The 23,058-nt window shown below is 36.1% G+C and overlaps 1 protein-coding gene and 1 long non-coding RNA gene across 7 annotated transcripts in view; one reads left to right on the top strand and one right to left on the bottom strand.

Moving 5' to 3' along the window:
- The window catches only part of RBBP8 (retinoblastoma binding protein 8), a 92,541-nt gene extending 75,652 nt beyond the window's left edge, over nt 1–16,889 (bottom strand). The window contains exons 1-2 of one of the 5 annotated variants that reach the window (XM_006761884.2): nt 16,656–16,889; nt 228–307 (exon numbers count right to left, since the gene is read on the bottom strand). The gene's annotated coding sequence lies outside the window, so the exon portion shown is untranslated. Of the gene's footprint in view, nt 1–227; nt 506–16,655 lie in introns of those variants that run through there. The other 4 variants (XM_015562723.1, XM_015562722.1, XM_006761885.2 and 1 more) reach the window with 4 other exon arrangements.
- The window catches only part of LOC102760828, a 34,549-nt gene continuing 17,990 nt past the window's right edge, over nt 6,500–23,058 (top strand). For both annotated transcript variants that reach the window (XR_001513553.1, XR_435581.2), the window contains exons 1-2: nt 6,500–7,673; nt 16,886–17,044. This is a non-coding gene — a long non-coding RNA (uncharacterized LOC102760828). The remainder of the gene's footprint in view (nt 7,674–16,885; nt 17,045–23,058) is intronic.

Here is a 23,058-nt window from a genome sequence, read left to right as displayed (position 1 = left end):
TCCGGGGGCTGGCGACCGCCGCCGCGTTTGGGGACGCCGGGCAGGAAGCTCACGAGGCTTCGTTTGGGAAGAATCGATTACTTGGTGTGACTCGGAATTTATACACGTGTCTGACTGAGCACATTTCGGGGAAAGCATATGAGTGGCCTGTACCAAAGGGGAAGTTAAATGAACGGAGGAGGGAGGGGAGGGTTGGTTAAAGCAGTTCGCTGCCTTGTCACTGTTACCTGCAGTTCGGTGATGGGCCGGACCCGGCGGCAAGACGATGTCTATTTTGCTGAGGTTAAGTGGAAAGTTCCTGGGGAACCTGAAATAAGAGACCGAAGTGACCAGCATTATTTGTTGGAGCAATAGATTAGTTTTTGTTTTGTTTTGTTTTGTTTGAGCGAGAGAGGAAGAGAGAGGGCAAGAGGAACATCGATTTTGTTGTCGCAACCCCTCCGTGCATTCATTGGTGGATCCAACCGCAACCTCCGTGTATCCGGATGACGCTCTCACCAGCTGACTTACCCAATTTAGTGTTGTTTTTTTTTTTAAATCAACATTTCTGTGGCTAGTAACATTCGAACTGTTAATATGTTTTCCTATTTATCTTGATTTCGGAAAGAAGCGTTTTAGCATTAGAAATTCTACAAATGAAGTTGAAGGAAATAAACAGAATAGAGTAGAATCACAGTGTATGTTAAACCAGTTCAATTCTTTTCTGGGATTCTTCTAAGACCTGGGAGGAAGACAGAGGGCAATACTATAAACTTTAAAAGGTTAAGTAGTATTTAGAAAATCATAAATACAAAATGTACAAGTAATTTTTCCAATCACTGTCTATCTTCAGGAATGAATATCACAGCTTACTTCTTGTGATGGAACGTAATAGGATGCTCCTGAACCGTTTTAGCAATCCTATAGGACGCTGGTATCTTTAAAGAAGAGGACTGTTGAACTTTCATGGCCCTATTATAGCAAACATCATCCACTTCCAAATTTTATGACTTAATTCATTATACCTTTAGAGAAAATGGGTGAAAATTTGACCATGCCATTTTTAATACAACGTAGGAATTATAATTGCTTGTAAAAATGTTATAATGAAAATGGAGAGTTTTGTTACAAATGGAAAGACCCTGTAATCAGTTTGTCTTTTAATGGCACATTGGAAGGACAGTGTGCTTGTGGTCTGAAGAAAAACTATCATAACTGAATGACCTGACCTGCTGCTCTGGCCTCTGTCAGCGGCTTCATTGTCCAATCCATTTATGTAAGTCGGAATCAAAAGAATCATCCTTGGCTCCTTCTCCCTTAACCCCCTTACCCAGTCTATCACCAGGTACTGTCCATTTTACTCACCAATTATCTCCCAAATCCATCCCCTTCTCTTCATTACTACCCCCATATTTCAGGATACCATTATCTCTCACCTAGTCTGCTGTTCATACCCACCCAACCAACAACCCCACCTAAACTGGTGTTCAGGAGAAGTTTTAAGCATCTATTCTCAATTCATGTGTATTTTTAAGTTGTATACATGTATTGCTGAAAAGTGGTATATAATCTAATGAGTCAGACATCCTGGCTTTGAATCCGGCTCTACTACTTCCTATGTGACCTTAACCTGTCTCATTTTTCTCTTCTGTAAAATGAGGATAATAATAGTACCAACCTCACAGAGTTATGAAGAGTAAATGAGTTAACTATGTAAACTGCTTAGTAGAGTGTTCAGATAGGTAGTATGTATTCAGTAAACACTAGCCCTTATTAATACATCTGAGCTAATACATGATGACTATTATAACACATATTTTAAAGACATTTTTTAAAGGATGAGAAAAAGTTAAAATCTAGTATCTTCTCCCATTTAAGTTTTGCCTACTTTGAGAACACCCCTCTACACTATAGCTACTATAATCTTGAAAAACAAGTTTGATGATGGCACTATGCTACCTAAACCCCTTCAGTGGCTTACTGTTATCCTGAAGAAAGCCCTTTTAAACTGCCTCTACTGCTTCCCCAGGTTCATTTCCAAACATTTTCTGCCCTCTGGCCTCACTGACCTGTTAATCCTAGGGCTTTGCATGCTGTTGCCTCTGGAATTCTGAAACAAACCTTTCCCCACCCTATGCCTAGTGATTACTAATCCTTTTATCTTGTTTTAATAGTCTCTTCTATTAGATACTCTTTGAGCACTATGTACCTTCCCATCTTACATTTATTATACTTTAAATTATTTAATCCTTTTTAATGTTACTGATTTTTAGAGTGAGAGGAAGAGAGATGGACAGAGAGGAACATTGATGAGAGAGAAAAATCATCCATAGGCTGCCTCTTTCACTCCCCCTACTGAGGATCAAGCCTGCAACCAGGGCATGTGCCATGATCTGGAATTGAACCGGTGACCTTTTGGTTCATGGGTCAATGCTCAACCACTGAGCGACACTTGCCCAGGTAGACTGTAAATTTCTTGAGATCAAAACCTTTTTATTTTTGTTAATCCTCACCTGAGGATATTTTCTCCATTGATTTTCAGAGAGAGTGGAAGGACGAGGGAGGGATAGAGAAACATCGGTGTGAGAGAGATACATCAATTGGTTGCCTGCCACCACCCAGCCTGGGGATTGAGCCTGCAGCTGAGCTACATGCCTTTGAACAGAATCAAACCTGAACCCCAAGCAAGTTCCTTCCTTCCTTCCTTCCTTCCTTCCTTCCTTCCTTCCTTCTTTCCTTCCCCCCTTTCTTTTCCTTTCTTTCTTTCTTTCTTTCTTTCTTTCTTTCTTTCTTTCTTTCTTTCTTTCTTTCTTTCTTTCTTTCTTTCTTTTCTTTCTTTCTTTCTTTCTTTCTTGATTAGAACAGTGCTTCCCATCCTTTTCAGTACTTAGAACATGAATACTTGTATTATATTGTGATAATATAATATAAGGCTGGTTCCATTCGGGGCAACAGAAGTTGGGATTCCAGCCATCCTAGGTCCAATGCTGCCATCTTGAGGGCTGGGATTTTACTGTCCCAGCATACTTAAAACCCATTGGAGGCTTAGGATGCTTGTTTAAAAATTGCCTGGTGAAATGTATTTTAATAAACACTGTATTTATAATTATTCAAAGTGTGCACATACATTTTGGGGGGCACCCTATATAGTAGCCACATTTGAAAAAGCAAAAAGAGCCCAACTGGCCTGGCTTAGTGGTTGAGCATTGACCTATGAAACCATGAGGTCTCGGTTCTAGTCCCAGTCAGGGCACATGCCCAAGTTGCGGGGTCAATCCCCAGTCGGGGGCGTGCAGGAGGCAGCTGATCAATGATTCTCTCTCATCACTGATGTTTCTATCTCTCCCTCCCTCTCTGAAATGAAAATATATATACATAAGAATAAAATAAAGAAGTAAAAAGAAGTAGATGAAATTATATTTTTTATGTAATTAAGTTTATCTAAAATAGCCCTGGCTAGGTAACTCAGTTAATTAGAGAATTGTTCCCATACACCATGGTTGCCAGTTTGATCCTTGGTCAGGGCACATACAAGAATCAACTAATGAATGCATAAGTAAGTGGAATAACAAATAGATGTTTCTCAAATCAATAAATTTGAAAAATCAAATATTTTTTCAACATGTAACCAATACAAAAATTTATTGAGACTTTCTACATTCTTATACTGATTCTTAAAAATCGAATGTGTATATAATTTGTACAGCACATCACAATTTGATTGGCTGCATTTCAAATGCTCAAAGCCACGTGTAGCTAGTGGCTACTGTATTGGACCATACAAACCTAGTATATACAGTATAATGAACAAATGAGGTTATGTGATTTATTTGAACAACCAGAATAGAGTTGGTTATTTGTGCTGGGCATTTCTCATCTCTCTCCCACTCCTACATCATCCCATTCCCCTCCTCTCCCAGCACTGAGGGCCTGTATCTTCAGGCAAAAATTTTAAAGTAAGTGACTAAACCCATTATGAATATTTACATAAAAGTGTTCAGCACCTTTAAAATGAATCGCAGATGAATTGTTTTAAGAATAAGGCAAAAGAACTATTTTAAGAATAAGATAAAAGGCTGTTTGAGAAATAAGACTTTAAGATAAAAGAAAATTATGTTAACTGTCAACATTTTGTCAATTGGAACACTTGGTTTAATTTTTTAAAGTTGTTTACAGTAATTTCTAAGTGTTGTTTGGGGGTAGGCATATACACCAATTAGTGATCTTGCCCCAAGTGCCAAAATGCTTTGTCTGTGATTTGAGTTGACGTGCCAAGATCCAGTTAGGTTTAGAAGTTTTTTAATTGTTTTAAAAGATGTATTTAACATTCATGAAGGGTGTCAGTATCACACTTTTTATTTTGACAGTCTTAGGCAGTCATTAAAGTGCCAGAGTACACATTAAAGATTATACATGGCTTTTCAATCAGAAAAATTAGCCTCATGGAGTCTGGCCAACTTCCAACTTAGATAAAGAACCTTTATTTATTTTGATTTTCACTACATAGTCATACCTTCTTCATTTCCTTTTTATAAACTATTAAAGTAGTTTTTGTTTGTGTTTCTAAATATAATTCAATTAGCTACTTCATTTCACATCAACAATGGGCAAAATTTTACTAGATATATACTTTGCCCATTTAGGAAAGCCGAATGATCTTTGGATGTCCTTCCGGACATCCTTCTGGACAAAGCTGGGGCTGCGCCAGGGCCAAAGCAAGCCACCACGCCACAGCTGTGAGAGCCGAGCCCCTTGCATGAATTTCGTGCATCAGGCCTCTAGTCTTTTTATATTTGAAGATAGTATAGTATACTATAAAATTGCGTACTTGCTTAGCTCTAAATGATGGTGAGCTGACCAAAAATGTTAATGATGTCATTGCAAAGTAATTCATTATGTATGGAAAGGGACATCTTTTGTAATACAGTGGCTGCCTGGGCAATATTTCATACCTATGCATATAGGTTTATGAAGCCCAGGGCTTTTGTTAGTTAGCCCTGGCATTTATGGGATTGGCATTAATACTTAACACTGCTGTTAGACACCAGAATTTATAAGAACTTCAGAGCTTAACTGCTATAGAGATGATAAAAGAATTTAAGAGTTATCCCAACTCTAGAGTAAATGGATTATATTTTGGGAATCTTGAAAAACTAATCTTTACCTTTTATCTAGTAAGTATAGTATTATGCTGCATTTCTTATGTACATATGTATAGTGCTACCAATGTGGAAGCTGTGGGAATAGCATTTATATACAGTAATGTAAAAAATATCCTATATAATAAAAGGCTAAGGCAAATCTACTGAACGGCGGAATGATCGGTTGTGCACTGACCACCGGTGGGGGCGGGCAGATGCCCAACACAGGAGCTGCCCCCTGGTGGTCAGTGCACTTCCACAGAGGGAGTACCGCTCAGCCAGAAACTTGGCTCAAGGCTGGCGAGTGCAGGTGCGGTGGCGAGAGCCTCTCCTATCTCCATGGCAGTTGAATATCCCCCAAGGGCTCCTAGACTGCGTGAGGGAACAGGCCAGGCTGAGGGACGCCCCCCCTCAGTGCACAAATTTTGTGCACTGGGCCTCTAGTATATATATAATGAAGAGTTAACTCTAGGACCAAGTTACTTGGAGTCTATTAATTAAAGCATTCCCTGCTAGGTTCATAAGAGCAAACATGCTTAATATTCATTACATTGCCCATTTATAAGAAAATAATGATTCACATCTTAAATGGTCATTTTCCCCTCTGAATTGATAAATTTCTTCACTGCTGAAAATAGTTGTGATTTTTAGTGTATTTCATGCCTCACAAATTATATAGATGATACGTCGTCAAACAGGCTCACTACCCCTTCCTGCCCCCGCCCCCCACCCCCAGTTTTTCCCTATTCTAACTACACATGAGATAGATAGACTTTGTTTAAATATTGGTTTTGTGATTTTCTTAATCCAATATTAGTCTAAGGTTAAGGCAGCTTTGATAGTTACTTTTCCAAAAATGTTTTACGTCCAAAATTCTTAGAGGAGATCTTCGGTTTCAGCCAATACTTTTCAACTTTACTTAAGTTATAATCAGAAGTATTAGAAATATATAGTGAAATTAAATTATGCTTTAATTCACTTCACACCCTTGGTGACAATTTGTATTTGTAGATGACTTTTTAAACTATAGTTTTTACAAACCTTGTTTTTATGGATATTAAAGCAGAAATAAACAGACTTCATTTTCTCAAATCTAGCCTGCTTCTTATGTAAAGTGACCATATGCCCTGGCTTACCAGCAACTGTTCTGGTTAATATCTGTTGTTCTGGCTAATTATTAATAGGGCTCCTGTTTACTCTAAAAAATATTCTGGTTTTGGTTATAAATCATATGATCAGAAGCTTTAAGGAATTCGAAGTATAAACTAATAAAAAAAGGCCATTTTAAAATGACCTTTTGTAGTCAGGAGTATTTCCTTCTCAACTATGTACAGACCTATCTAAACTTAAAAAAAATAATATTATGGTATAGATAATATAAGCAGTAATATTTGATTTATTGATAGTACTCTGAAATTCCTGAGGTTAGAAGTAGTTTGTTTAATACTGACAGGAAATGGATGCAGGAACAATTAGCGATGGTAAGCAATAAAGTGCTTTTCCTATATATCTTCTCTTTTGAAGCTAAATATAACTGTCATAAAATTAGAGCAGGACCAGTTTTCATCTTTCTAGAGAAGTTGAGAAATTAGGTGGTTTGACTAGCATTATATGTACAAACTAATAGATAAGTTGATCCAAGACTTCAGGCCCAATCTTCTTGCTATAAATCCTATGGCTATGCTCTCTGCAGCATACCCTACTAGTTTTGAGTAGTAAATTTATTTAAAACTTATCCTGTGCTTTTAAATTTTTTAATTTAGAAAGTATTTTTGAGAAAATAACCAAATAAAGTTTCTGAATTTTGATTAAAAATTCCTATTACCTACAGGCAGTTCTGGTACATTTTTCTATTTACTTCAGAAAGCTTTACATTTTATGAGGTTACTAAAGGACTCAGGGTTGGAGTGGAGCACCTATTATATGGATTAATCTCAGTTCATTTTTTAGATTTTTTGCATTAATAATTGTATTTCATAGTAGTTATGGCACAAGTGCCTTTTTATTTGCCTTATAATAGGTGTAGATATTTGAGAGATGAATATAAATTGACTAAATAGAATTGGCAAACATGTTCATATTAGCCTTTTTCAAATCTAGAGAATCCCAAGCTGTGGATTCTTCTATAAAGTAAGTTTAAAACTAAATAGATTAAAGGACCTTGAGTTACGTTGTAATCTCAGAAGGGACCAGAGCAGGAAGTGCTCCAAAAAATTGTGACAATTGTGTGTTCTACAACCAGTGATGGCATATAGTCACATTCCCAGCATATGGTACTTGGTAAGTCCTGAGCTGGGAGATAGGACCAGGGTTTAAGCTCTGGCCGTATCTCTGATTATCTGCTTTTTTTCTAGACAAGTCTTATTTCCCCAATTGAAAAATGAGAATATTCATGGTTACAGTGTCCAAAAGAGTTGTTGTAAGACTTCATAGAAGTTTGCAGCAGCATGCCTATTGAGCAAGCAGAGTGGTGGAAGAAGAACCTTGCCTATTGGGAGCAGAAGGCATGTGCAAAGGTTCTGCTCTGGAGCATCACTGTGAATTCTGGAAACTGTAAGTATATGGTAATGTATTTGTATAGGTTGCTATTGGAAAATCAGCAGAAGCTCCACTTAATTGGTTTGATGAATTCTAATTTTGATTATAATCCTATTGAGCAAGTAATTTGACTTATCTGTGCCTCAGTTGTTTATGAATGATATGAAGAGACTAATATGTATGTTGGGTATTTCACAGGATTGTTGATAGGATTGAATGATTATATGTATGTATCCAAACAGTATAAGAAACTCTTATTAATCATAGATAGTTTTAAGAGCTACAGCCAATCATAGAGATCGCTCCAATTGCTAGTTACAAAATTATAGTTAGTGAATGTTGAATTGCTATGTAAATTGTGAGACATTTATAATTATAGAAGGGGTTAAATTACAATTTGTTAAGTGCTTTTACATATCTTTTTTGATTCACATAATTAAGTTTAAATAAATCAAGTAGTTTATTTTATTGTTATTTCCATTTTATTTTATTCCAAGGGACTTTAAAAATCATCTAGCCCAACTGCAAAATTGCATAGGGAGGAAAAACCAATTTATTTATTTCAGAAATTGGTGGTTGTAAGAAATAATTTATTTAACAGAGATTTATGATAAACTCAGCTTCAAGTCCAAGAAAGGAAGTGTTGGTATCAAGTTGATTGTCATCTGAGCTAATTTAGTAAATATCTGATTATATTTGATTCTTTCTTTTGACAATAATATCTGTTATTATTTGGCTTTGTTCAGCAGTGTGTATCCCCACTTTTTCTTATTTCTAGACTGTCTTCAGTCCAATTTCCCTATTTCATCCTTATCAATTCATTAGCTTATTTAACCATCTTCTAAGAAAGAGGGTTAGATTGTGTGGGTTGGTGGTTGAGCTTCAACCTATGAACCAGGAGGTCACGGTGCAACTGGTCGGGTCACATATGCAGGTTGTGGGCTCAATCCCCAGTGTGGGGTGTGTAGGAGGCAGCCAATCAATGATTCTCTCTTGTCATGGTGTTTCTATCTCTCTCTCCCTCTCCCTTTCTTTCTGAATTCAATAAAAATATATTATTTTTTAAAAAGGAGGGTTATTTTTAAAAACTCAAATACTAATTATTTTAACAATTCAAGTTAAATGAAGAGATAGACTTCTTTTTTATTTACACCTATTTCTTATTTAGCTAAACTAGTTTTATCATGCAAACTAATATGGTATTTATTTAATTAAAGCACGTAACTGTTTGGTTTTCTATTTTTAATCTAGTTGACTAGAGCAGCGGTTCTCAACCTGTAGGTTGCGATCCCTTTGGGGGTCAAACGGCCCTTTCACAGGGGTCGCCTAAGACCATCGGAAAACACACATATAATTACATATTGTTTTTGTGATTAATCACTATGCTTTAACTATGTTCAATTTGTAACAATGAAAATACATCCTGCATATCAGATATTTACATTACGATTCATAACAGTAGCAAAATTACAGTTATGAAGTAGCAACAAAAATAATTTTATGGTTGGGAGTCATCACAACATGAGCAACCGTATAAAGGGTCGCAGCATTAGGAAGGTTGAGAACCACTCGACTAGAGCCTTTGTCTAATGTATTCTTCAGAGCCATGCTCTAGGATCATATTATAGGTTATAATGAATTATTTTTTGTAACCAGACCCTCTTGGACACAGTCCAAGGCAAACTTGTTCTATTCAAAATTCTGTGTTTTACTATAATAGGAAGTGTTACTTGAGGGTCCAATGTAGTCAATTTATTTTTACTAAAGTTTTACCACTATAAACTTAAACAATAAATTCTTTAGATCAGTACTGGACTCAAAGTATTTTCAGAACACATACTAATTACTCATTTGCTGCTGTTTGACCCTTTTGAAATTGGCAACCAAATTCAGGAAATGAAATGTAGTTTATTAGAAAATACCTTTCTCACAGAAGATCAGGTTTCAGATCTTCTCAGGTTTTGTGGGAATGGATCAAATACACCGGACAAAAATAGGCTAAAGTTCCTCACTTCCAATTAGAAATTGCTGTACTCATTTCTCAGAAATTCCATTTTAGTTATATAGTTTATTCGAATTATATTGGTAAACTAAGGAATAAGTGTTTTGACCATATCTTTGCTGTAAAAGTGATGTACTAGCCACCTTTTGGACCTGCTCACTCCAGTCATTGCAGTTGTAAAAAGATGCAAGCACAGGAAACCTGACAGCCCCTCACCTGGACTTTCTGTTCTGGGGGCTTCTCTGAAACCTTTGGAAACAGAAGCAGAACCTGAAAGTGTGAGGAAATTAATAACTCATGAGACATCACTTAACCGATAGAAGTCAGACTGGTGGATAAATGCTCCTCTTGCATGTCTTTGCTTCATGGCTCCTAAGAAGGTACCGATTTGCCCATAGGAGGGGATGAACTCCAGAATGCACTCTTGTATTGGCCTTCCCTCCCTCCCCATTTCTTTCTCCTAATCCCCCACTTCTGTTCCCTAATTAAAGCACATAACTAACTGTTCCCTGGGATGACTTCCCAATAAAGAACTTGCACATAATCTAGAGGATTTAGGCTCTACTTTCTAGAGAGAACCTGAACTAAGAGATCATGGTTAAACATGAGATCTCCATTTTAGTATTTTTGTTAATGGAAATTTTAACTTTTTTCATTTTTTTCTTTTTTGTTAATCCTTACCCAGGGATATTTTTTCTATTGATTTCTTTCCATAGAGAGAGTGAAAGGGAAGGGGAGAGACAGGGAGAGAGAAATATTGATGTGAGAGAGACTCATCAGTTGGTTGCCTCCCGCATGTACCCTGACCTGGGCTGGGGATGGAGCTTGCAACAGAGGTGGTGGCCCTTGACAGAATTGACCCTTGACCCTTCAGTCTGTGAGCTATTCATACAGTCTACCCATCAGAGATTTTAATGTGATATGTCTAAATGGAGTTTAGAAATCTGCCTTTTTAATAGGCATCTCCCAGGTGAGTCAGATGGTCCAGAGACTACATTTTGAGAAACATTGTACACGATTGCAGTAGTAAGACTGCTGGGTGTAATCTATGACTATAAAGTATATTAAAAGTAACTGACTCCACAGAGGTTGAATTAGTACTGTTAATCATATGTTCTAATAAATCGAGCTAAAACCAATAAGAAGTCAGATTAAAAGGATAACCCAATTTTTACTTGAGTCACTGTGCTCTTCCTTTGTATACATTTTATTTGATACTAGAGACCTGGTGCATGAAATTCACGCACAGGTAGGGTCCCTAGGCCTGGCCGGCAATCGGGGCCGATCGGGGAGACCGGCAGAGCGATTGGGGGGGTCCCTACTGGCACTCGCCTTGGTTGACTTGGGGTCTGCGGGCAGGGGGGAGCTCCTGCATTGATCATCTGCCCCTGGTGGTCAGTGCACATCATCGTGACCGGTCGTTCCACCTGTCATTCTGCTGTTCAGTTGATTTGCATATTAGGCTTTTTATTATATAGGATTACTTGGTTTTAACACTATTAACATGTAGTTTGTTATGGTACCAAGGAACTGGTAAGAATTTAATTTACACTAGATCTGTTTAATATATGCTTACTCGTGGAACTAGCAAAGGTCATTTATCTCAAAGACGTAAACACATCCAAAAAATAAAACTGTGGGAAGAGACTGATGTTGTCATGCTGGATGGACTGAACAACTTTCCTTACTGAATGACCTGTAGCCAGGTTCTGGTGTAGCCAGGTTCTAGATTCAGGGTACAGGTTTCTGGCCTATGGCCAGGTTCCAGTGGTTAGCTCTGTATTATTGTTAAAAAACAGTATACTTGTTTCTGAGCAACATATATTTGTTTTAAATTTTGTTAGACAATTGTTTGGAAAGTGACTAGAGCATAATTTAACATCACTAAAATGCTATGTAGATGGTATTTATTATTCAGTTCTTATATTATTGAAATTTGATTACAATATAAATATTTTCAGAAAAGTGAATGAATAAAGTTATTGATCTTATATTTCTCAATGTTTCAAGATTCATTCAGAAATTCATTAGATTTAAAATGTTTTTGTGTTGGAAGTTTTTCTCACTCCTAATGTAAATCATTGTAGAAACTGTAGGCAAAGAACTTCCAAGGAAATAGACTTAAGATAGAACTTTGAAACTAAAAATTTGCCATGCAAGTTATAATCTCACTTTGTTAATAATAATAACTTCTAAGATAATAGTTTCATGGTTACTTTTATATATAGAAACATTTATATAGAAACATTTAAAAATTATCTTTGAGATTTGTTATTCCCTGCCCTCTTTTCAGTTGTTCATAGTAATACTCTAAATCTGTGAAAATAAATGCAGGTTAAATACTAATTTAATGAATAGTCACATAAGACTAAATTGCTTATTATATAATAAAATAGTTTTAATAAGAATGTATAATTAGTAGCATGCCTGTGCCATTCCCTTCTCCCTTGCCTTCCCCTACAGGCATGTATTTCCTAAACTCCAAGAGACCCATGAGACCTGACACCAGGGGAGCAATGGGCAGCGGAGCTGGTCTCAGGGGGCTAACCTCCTGAACCTGTTGCCAAGGCCTCCTTTTCTCTGACTTCCCTATGAGCCAAAACTGCCCAGCCTAGGCTCTCCTGTTGCTTCTTCTATGCCCTTCCTAGTTTCACTGTCCTAAGTGTGTTTTTGCTGCAGTCAATAAATTCTTGCTTGCTTTTCTTAAAAAAAAAAAAAAGAATGTATAATTAGTAGGCTTAATTGGTAAGTAGTAATTTTGTCTTTAGGTATACCACCTACATACAAGTTTTTTAATCGTAAGAGGAAAAACAATTCATTTACCATGGATATAAATTCAAATTATATTATTAGCACAAAGCTTATTTGTATAGCAATTAAACATCTTTTAGGAAATTAAAGTTGACTGCAAGATCTCAGTAAGAGCAGTTTGTGTTATAAGTAGATCTATTTGTTGGTTCTAATATCAAGTCATTTCCTGCTCTTAGGTTTTAGAAAGTTTTGTCACACTCTTCTGAACTTCTTTCTGATTAATGACATACATTTCTTAAATATCTTGCATATGAACTTTGTTCATTAACTCCATTTCTTAGTCAATTAATAAGTCGGAGGCTAATTTAATATTATTTTTAGAAAATGTTAAATCCTGTTCTGTCTTATTAGACCCAAAACATTTTGAACCCACTCTCCCTATCATTTACTATCAAGGAAATACAGTATGATTTAATACTGACCTACAATAAATTTAATTTAGAAGAGAATATTTTGGAGGAAAAAAGCATATTCTAGAGCCCTGGAGAAATAATTCAATTGATAGTAGAAAGAGCACAATTCTTAGACCAATTGAAGTCCTTGGACAACTAATTTGATGTCATATAAGATAATAGATATAAAATGCCTTTGAAAAACTCAGATACTAGGCACAAGTAAGGTGTAATTTAGTCTATCTATTTGAAAGTTCCTTTCATTGGTATAGAGATGATTGAATTTGAATTTAAAAAATTAATTAAATGTTTTTATTACCTTGATATATTGCTCTTTCTTAATATGTTTAACAATGGCTTCTTGACTCTAATTGGAATCTAATTGGATTCACTTACATGGGTTTCTAATTTTTTAATTTAATAAGGTTAAATATTTTTCAATATTAAATCTTGATGCTTCCAAGTTTGCTGATTTAATTTTTATATCTCTGATAAAAATAAAATGTATATTCTAAGTTAAGCTTTGACTTCTCTTACTCAAGCTATTTGTTGAAATTTATTGTAAAGTCTATTAATAGGGTGGAAAGGATATTGACATTTGCTGCACCTACTATGCTCTAGGAACTGTGTTGAGTGTTTTATAGAGTAAATCATGTAATTCTTCCAACAACTCTTAGAAAATGGTAGTCGTTTCCATAACTTATAGATGGAGAAAAGAGAACTCAGAGGGTTCAATAATTCCCTTGGGTAAACTAGAGTGTAGCAGAGTGAGTATTCAAACCCATTTCAGTTTGGCTCAAAAACTCATGTTTTTCCACATGCTATCCTTTCTCTACTGTAAAGTTAAGAAACAAATGGAAGGGATTATTTTCCACAGCCACTTGGACTGAACTAAGTTTACCAAATTTAGAAGCATTCCTCAGGTAGGATTTTCCCTGTGAAAAGATAAAGAAGTTAGGAGAATTAACATTTAGTTCTAGGAGTCAGAGTTGAAATTTTTGAACCTTTGGTTCTCAAGTTTTCTGTAATCCCATTTCGTTGGAATTCCTCAAGTTAAAAACATTTAAAGCATTTTTGAGCACTTGTGCACAAAGCACTGTAGTAAGAGCTTACTCCTGAAATAACATGTTCTATCATCTCTACCAGGGGCTTCGACTCCTGCAGTTCTGGTCTTCATAACCTTATTGAAGTCCTAACCAAACTTTAGATGGCATTTTTGGAAAATCCTAAACTATATCCATATAAGAGTGACTAAAACAATACAAAAATACATCTATTCCAAGAAAATAAACAGTTGAGATAGTTTAAAACAATATTAAGTCAGAAAATGACAGTAGGACCCACAAATATGAAGGAATGTGAAACATCAATTTGATATAAAATTTTACGATGGCATTAGGAGATTAGGGTTTGAAATGGCAGTCGCCTTCATTATCAATGGCAACTCCAATAAATTCAGCCATTATACCAAAAACGTTTGAGGGTAATAAGGATATAGATTAAAATAGAAAAGCAAATAATTTTTAGTTCAGCAAAGATTCAGTAATGTAACTCTATAACACATTTTAACTTTTTTACAAATTCTTTAGAAAACATAGATTAGATTTCATGTAGCATTCAGAAGAATCAATATAGAGTAGTGAAAAAATTATTAGTCTGAGCTGGTGTTGAGGAAACATGTTCTGGTTCCAGATCTACCTTTAGCTTGTTTGTAGTAATTTAGCATATTTTGAGGCTTTTCATTCAACTCAAATAATGAGGTGTTGGATTCATTAGTTATCTTTAAGAGTCCTAGCTCAAAAATGTTATGATTCTGAGTGTTTTTGATAGGAAACACATGAAGGTACTCAGGAAGCAAAGAGGTTACTATTGTTAAGAAACTTAGCATTGTTGACAAAAAGAGTCATTGTATGAAACTGTGTGGCTAGGATAAAGACAAAGGAATGCATTCCCAACTAGACTTAAAGAATGAAAAGATTTTTAAGCGAGTAGAACACTTTTTGACCTGGTCCCTGACATAATGAAGGGTTGTATAAAACACAAATACACACATGTACAAAAACACAGACTCCTAATTTGATTGGTAAGTGTATATAGCCTTAATTTTAATCAAAACATAACAGTGTATCAGTGTTTTAAAGGAATCAATTTATGGAGAATACATAAAAGTTATTTTTTCATATATTTAAAACTGAAAATCCTATTAAATGAAAACTATAGAATCCTTCTCTAAAATGTAGAGTTAGGCTTTAAATATTATCTATAGATTTGATATGAAAAGATATATCTAGTTCCTAAGTAGTTTTCCTCAAAACCATAAACATAAAACAATAATAAATAAATTGTAATCCTAAATTAAGTTTATTTTCAAACAGTAAGCCCTGTATTTAAACATTATATGGTTTAAAAAATGTACATTACTATATATAATAGATTCACTAGAAATACTAAAAGTATAGTCTATTGGTATATACCCATATCTTGCCTGAAAACTAATTGAAAAGAGAAAAATTCAACCAACTAAAATTTTTTATTCTATTCTCCCCAAATTGTCAGAATACAGTTTATGGTAAAAAGACTTTTTTTGTTTTGGTTTGCTGAATCAGCACATTCCTTTTGAAGATTCAACATTACATGGCTTTTTAGGAGTGTAACTGAATTATCTGAAGTTTTATGCAGAATTGACTTGGAAAGTAGGATTAAAAGGCATCCAAAGGATTTCCTTGCAAATGAAATCTCACCTGAATATTTATTCTCACTTAAAAAATTATTTATTAACATCCTAAAGAAACCCTAATAGCCTTTGAGTTTGAACATAAAAACAAAGTGAGGATTCTAGGGACAATGAAAAGAATACATGTCTTGTTGAGTTTAAGGAAAAGTCATATTAAGGTGGTCTACAAAAGCTCTTGACAGGAGACTATTCAGTATAAATCTGTTTAAAAAGGTATTTTAATTTCCAGATAAATTCATATGTTAACTGTTATGTTAAATTGAATGCCAGAAGATTTGTACATTGAATTTGATCTAATATTAAGGGGGTAGTTTGGTATGCAAAAATAAATCTAAAGGGGTTGGTAAACTTTATTTTAAATGAGACAAACTAAAATAAATTAATTGGATCCATGAAAGATGTAAAAGAATTATTTTAAAATATAAAGAAAAGGAAGATCCAAATTTTCTTTAACCCCAGAAATTTTTCAGATGTAATAAGGCATGACAAAAACTTGTCTTCATTCCTTTCTATTCAACTCAGTAAGTGCTTTGAGCTCCAATGGTTAATCAGTTACCAGATTCCACATCTTCATTTTTAACAATCCCCAATTCTTGTTGTGAATTGTTCCTCTTAATGTACTTACAATCACCAAGAGGACACCACCATTTTTTCCACCTTAAAAAAGCAATTATTATTTCATCCACAATTAGATTTACCACTTAAAATTGTTACTGTATAGCACCAGCCCATAAAACGTAATAGTATATTATCAAAGAAGTAGATGGCTTAAGATGAATTACTAATAGATGAAATATATTAGCAAAATTATTCAACTCAGCTTTTAAAATGGCTATAACCATATCCACCTTACAAAAAAGTATAGCAAAAGTGCATTATAATCTTTATCCAAATAAGTCAGTGAACATATATGCAAGTGCTTTAAAACCATATCTAATTTACATAAAAGGTATAATGCAGGTATTATGTTAAAAAACAGATATCTTAAACATCATTTAATTTAAGCTTCCAAAATTGCAGAGAAAATTGAGAAATATAAAAGCAATTTATTAACTTACCCTTCAGTTTATTTGGAAAACCTCTGCTCTTGGTCAAAAGCAGAAGGTGTTTCACTGCTGACTTTCCCTGAAGCTATGAACTTAAACAGTAAACCAGTGGAAACCACTTCTCTGGACTACGCTAGAGTTTGCTAGACAGTACTGCTGTGTGGAAGAAGTCTGCTGCATCTAAGCTATATACAATGTGCAATGGATAACCTAATATGTCTTTCATTTAACTGGCTGGGCAGGTTTCTACAGTCTGTGGAACATGGAATCAAACCAGAATATGTTGGCATAACAGGCCGGTCAAACCGGTTCTTCTGTAGATCCAGAACCCGTCCAACCAGTCTGCATCAAAGGCTCACCCAACAAGCTGCAGCGGCTCAGCTCTGCTAAGCCTGTACCGGGTGAGTTATCCCCACCTGCCGTCAACTTCCAACAAACTGCTCAGAATGTTGTAGCCTCCAGCAAAATAATTCAGAGTTCTAGTGGGAGGAGTAGATCTGTGTCGGGTATAGCAAGAGTCCATTGTGATAAACCTCTCATTGTAGATACTTGAGTATCTATCATCCTCAAAGGTAGGTAATCCCTTTTAAAAATGTACTTCAGGCTCTCTGCAGACTAAAGCCTCTAGAAAGAGATTATCTACAAGAATGAAGAATCCATGATGCCTGACCTTTTCTACCGGTCTACTTGGCTCTGTTCACTCTAGTTGAGCCTTGAGGGGGAGGTTGATATTCCCACAAGAGTAGTGGCCCTGAGAGGTAAAAGGAACGGTTTTTAGAGGGAGGGAAAACTAAACATTTGTCTGGGTGTGTTGTCTTCCTTGTGCTTAAACAATCCTCATACCATTTCAGTTTGAAAAATTCCTATTTCTACATACTAGGGCAACTTGGAGAGGTTTTACTTTGAATATTCAACAGTTGAACACAAAGTACTGATATCTACAAGGTGCCAGGAACTGTGTCAAGTATAGGGTTACAGTGGTGAAAAAGACTAGTTTAGTAAGAGGTGGGAGGAATGTTCAGGTGCCCAGGTAAGCATGTCTAGTAATCTTTTGGAAGGAAGAAGTGAACAACACAAGATCACATTTTGACAGAAATTGGTTTATAGTAAGGGAGATCATGTGAGATTTGTCCTTACTCTCTCATAATACTTCTTTTCTATCTAAGAACACAAATTACTGGCCTCACTTCCAGAGATTCTGACTCAGTAGGTCTGGATGTTACCCAAGCACTTACGGTGATTATGCTGCAATTGTGGCGGAGACCATAGGCCCAGACTCCATGCTCGGCTTCTTTTCTATTTTTTTGTACCTAATTAAATACGATACATATTAATAAAAATTTACTGTATTTACTTTTGTATCTCCAGTGTCCAGAATACTGACACTTAGAAAGTATTTAATAAATGCTTATTAATTATCTACTCAGTGCCAGGACTTGCTAGATCCAAGGGGAATCACAGCTAGTAACTATTATATGAATCAAACTACATTAAGTACTATAATTATAATAATTGAGGTAGGGGCACAGAAAAGGGAGCAAGTATGGTTGAGTATGGGAAAGCCTTCACAAAAGAGATGGGTTTTAGAGACTTTCCTTTCTTAGCATGACCAAAGATTGCTATCTGCAGAGTAACAAAATGTTGAGGGAACAATAAAGAGAATGCCTTTGATATGATTCAGAAATAAAATCTTTAAGTACCCAGGCACTATGACCTGAAAACAGTAATAAAGGTTATTTAGAGCAGGGCCCGGCAAATTTTTCCATAAGTATCAGGGAGTAAATATTTTGAGGTGTGTGGGCCAGATTGTCTCTCTTTCAATTATTGAACTCTAACATGGTAGCACTAAAACAGTCGGTGAATAGTAGTCAGTGAACGGGTGTGGCTGTGTTCCAATAAAACTTAACAAAAAGAGGGTGACAGGCTGTATCTGACCAATGGACCATAGTTTGCTGACTCCTGCTCTAAAATGAAACGTGAAAATTAACAAGACTGCATAATTAGTTAGAATGGTCTTGGGAGTCAAGATTTGGGCTCCATCCCAGTTCTGTTCCATATTAGCTTTGTCACCTGAGTCAGGCATTGGTTTTATTTTAAAATGTGGAAGAAAGTAATAGTTGCTAATCCCTAGAGTTATTGTAAGATTCAAGTAATTTAATTCACATGAGGCTTTAATGAAAAAATTTAGTACACAGGAAGGGCCCAATAAAATGCTAGCTAAAAATAAAACTAGTTGAACATGGGTGTTTATTTTCATTAGTTCTTAAAGCCCAACTAACATGATAGCATAAACTCTAAAGGATCAAAAACATTGAGAGAGATAGCAGACAAGAGGTGTTCATACATTTTGGAAGAAGGAATGAGGAAGAGTGATGACTAATTTAGCAGAATAGGGAAACAGGAACGATAAAAGCAAGTCTGTCTTTGCTATAGAATCTTAGAAAACTTGAGGAATTGGAGGCACAAGATACCTTTAAATAGTTTGGAGGAATTAGCGGGATTTTTTTGGTTAATACCCACCTCTGGGTGTATATATTTTTCCATTGAGTTTTAGACAGGAAAGGAGGGAGAGGAGAGACAGAGAAACATGAATGTGAGAGAGACACATCAATCAGTTGCCTCCTACACACGACCTGGGGGCCAGGATCAGGCCTGCAACTGAGTTACATGCCCTTGACTGGGAATTGAACCAGGACTCTTCAGTCAGCAGGGCTACGCTCTAACCACTGAGAGAACCAGCCAGGGCATTAGGGCTTTAAATGAGGATTGGTGACAGAAGCTAGGTAGGACTTGACTCATTCTGGGAGAGATTGTCACAGGTTGGTTTTGGACTTGAAAATACCAGGCAGAGCTGATGGTGAATAGTAAAGCACCCACTGAAAACAATGAGATCCTATTGGTTTCCAATGGGTGCTCTAACAAATTACTACAGACTTAGTGGTTTAAAAGAATACAAATTTATTATCTTACAGTCTGGAAGTTGGAAGTTCAAAACGGATCTTACTGGCTACAATCAGGGTAGCAGCAGGGTTGAGTTTCATTCTCGAGGCTCTGTGGGAGAATTTGTTTTTTTTTTTTTTAATTTATTGCTTAAAGTATTACAAAGGGTATTACATATGTGTCCATTTTTTCCCCCTGCCCTAGACAGTCCCCTAGCGGGAGAATTTGTTTTATTGTCTTTTCCAGCTTCTACAGGCTGCCTGCATTTCTTGACTTGTGGCCTCTTCCATCTTCAAAGCCAGCAATGGCCAGTCAAGTCTTTCTCACACTGTATCATTCTGACTGTGCTGCCTTCCTCTCCCATATGTAAATCCAACTGTATAATAAGATAATCTCCACATATTAAGGTCAACTGATCATCAACCTTAATTCCTTCTGCAACCTTACATCTCCTCTGTCATGTAACATAACATATTCTCAGGTTCCTGAGATTAGAGGGTGGATATCTTTGAAAGACCATTATTCTGCCTACCACAGAGATTAAGTCATATTGAATGGTGAGATGCCCAGATTCATTCCTCTGGCTTTTAATGCTAGTAACCAGGCTCAGACACATCACTTAGAAAGCAGGAAACTGGGGAATTTCTCTCCAAGAAAATCTCAAAACTCTCATCATCCTAATGCATTGGTTATTAGCCAAAAATGATTCTGCCGACAGGGGCCATTTGGCAGAATCTGGGAAAATTATTTTTTTAGAGAGAGAGGAGAATGAGGATGAGGAGCAGAGGAAGGAGAAGGAGAAGTAGGAAGAGGAGGAGGAGGAGGTGGAAGAAGAGGTCCGGAGGAAAGAAAAAGAAAAGGAAAAGGAAAAGGAAAGTAGGAAATATGATTGATTTTTGGTATTAAATTTAAATTTAAATATTTTTTAACATGCAAGTGTTACATTCACTCATCAAGGGTTAATGTTCAAAGATCATAAAATGAGGAAGGTGATCAAATTGTTACAAGAACAAACTCGCACCTGCAAAACGTGTGCACATTTATACCTGCCAATATTCATAAGTAAGGGTTTGCAACATACTATCCAACAGCTAGTAAAACCTGATCACTATGAAATTAAGAGCATGTTTTACCTGAATAAGTCCAAATCAGGAAACTTCATTTTGAGCTTCCTCAGTTACTCTTAGGGTGTGTAAACATGGAGTATTTATTTATTTAACATCCGGAGCCTCAATTGCTTCATTTACTAAATGAAGGGGTTTAATTGAGTATATTCTAAATATCTATTTAGCTCAATACTTTTATTCTTTTGGGCAAATGAACAATTAAAAAATGTGAAAGCAAAAGCAAAATAGACCAATCAAGTAGACATTCTACAGAAGAGCAATTTTAAAATATAAGCTAATTTTAAGGTATGTCTCCAAAAGCTGACGCTGAGATATGGATTCAGGTGCAAGTGATTTATTAGAAATTTGCTCCAATGTGAAACCAGTCATTGAGTCAGGAAGGCAGGCCCATAAAGGAGACTATGAAAAGCAAGGGTATGAGTTCAACGTCAGCCTGATCCCAAGGAGCTCCAGAGCACAAATTATAAAGAAAGAGTTTATCCCACTTGGAGGCAAAGGAACTAGGCTTTCATATTCCTGAATCAGTCACTGGCCACTGGCTACTCCAGGGATTTGTGACTTCCAGTTACTTTCGGCTCTTCAAGAGAATTGACTATAGTAACCCAAGAATATTCCATTGAAGAAGGTTGCAGGCACTATAACATTAAGAGTGAAACATTAAGACTTCTGCTTCCAGCCAAGACAGAGCTGTAGGAATCAGATTTATCTTACCACCTGTAAAAAAAACAAACAAAGGCAAAATGTATAAAACAGTGGTTTTCAAGACATTGTACATCAGTTAACAATGAACAGTTATCTCTTTAGGAGAGAGTAAACAAACAAGGCGAGCCCTGCGATTACCTCAGCATACTGCCTAGAGTTTCCAGGCCATGGTGAAGAGAGGGGTAACCCAGGTAGCGTTTAGTGGTCTCATGGAGATTGTCAGGTTGGATAAAAGTGCAAAGCCCAACTCTATGCTGCTTCCAATAAGCATACTTCAAAAAGAAAGACCCACATAGGTTAAAAGTAAAAGGGCCAAAAAGATAAGCCATGCTAACACTAATCAAAAGACATCTGGAGTGGCTATATTACTATCAGACAAAATAGGAATTAGATAAGAGAATATTATTAAGGACAAAAAAGGTCATTTCAAAATGATAAAGGGATTAACTTACCAAGGAAACCTAATATTACATATTTATGCATCTAATCATGTAAATAAAAAATATGTGAAGCAAAAGCTTGTAGAACTCAAAGGAGAACAGAACAAATTCATAATTATATTTCATAAAAATATCTGGAGATTTGATACCCCTTTTTCAATAATTGTTAGAATAAGTACAGAGGAGATCAATGAGAGTGTAGAAGAGTTAGCACAAGCAACCTACTTGATGTAATTGACAGTAGTAGATCACTTGTCAACAAGGATGGTCCCCATCAGCCTGATATGTAATCAGAACGGCTATATAATCTAACCGCCATCAATCTGTTTTTATATATTTATATTTTTTTAAATATATATTTTTAATTGATTTTAGAGAGAAAGGGAGCTGGAGAGAGAGAGAGATATGAATATCAATGATGAAAGAGAATCATTGACTGGCCACCTTCTGAACGCCCCCCAATTTGGGATAGAGTCACAACCTGGGCATGCGCCCTGACCAGGAATTCATTGGTTGGCTGCCTTCTGCATGCCCCCTACACGGCATCGAGTTTGCAACAGGGGCGTGTGCCCTTGACCAGAATTGAACCCAGGATCCTTCAGTCCACAGGCCCACACTCTATCCATTGAATCAAACCAGGTAGGGCTACCAAAATTATTTTAACTAAGATTTGTATAACATACATATAAAACAGCATGAAAAATAAACAGCAAAACCAGGTTGATAATTATTGGAAGTTTTAATCACTGCTGCTATTCCAAGGAGAACATTTGATACTACAACAGTGGAGAGATTAGTGGCCCTTCTAATTTTTCCAAACTTGTGCCCTGCAAAAAACCAACCAACCAACCAGTATTAGGTAGGGGATTGAGAAGTATGCTAATATGCTATAAAAAAGAGTGTTCTGAGATCAAATATGTTTGGGAAATACTAACACAAAATAAATTGCTTGTGAGCAGTAGAGAGAAACTTTTTTTAAAGAAGGGGTGAATATAGAAAAGATAAGGTAGGCTGTTTAAAGAAACTTAAAAAATATCTCTTTGCCCTAGCCGGTTTGGCTCAGTGGATAGAGCGCTGGCCTAAGGACCAAAGGATCCGGGTTTGATTCTGGCCAAGGGTGCGTACCTTGGTTGTAGGCTCCTCCCAGGAGGCAACCAATTGATGTGTTTCTCTTATATCAGCGTTTCTCTCTGTCTTTCCCTCTCT

Source organism: Myotis davidii, unplaced genomic scaffold, assembly GCF_000327345.1.
Source record: "Myotis davidii unplaced genomic scaffold, ASM32734v1 scaffold96, whole genome shotgun sequence".
In the NCBI taxonomy this organism is placed as follows: domain Eukaryota; kingdom Metazoa; phylum Chordata; class Mammalia; order Chiroptera; family Vespertilionidae; genus Myotis; species Myotis davidii.
Note: the sequence above shows the minus strand (reverse complement) of the source record. Positions and strands in the feature narration are given on the sequence as shown.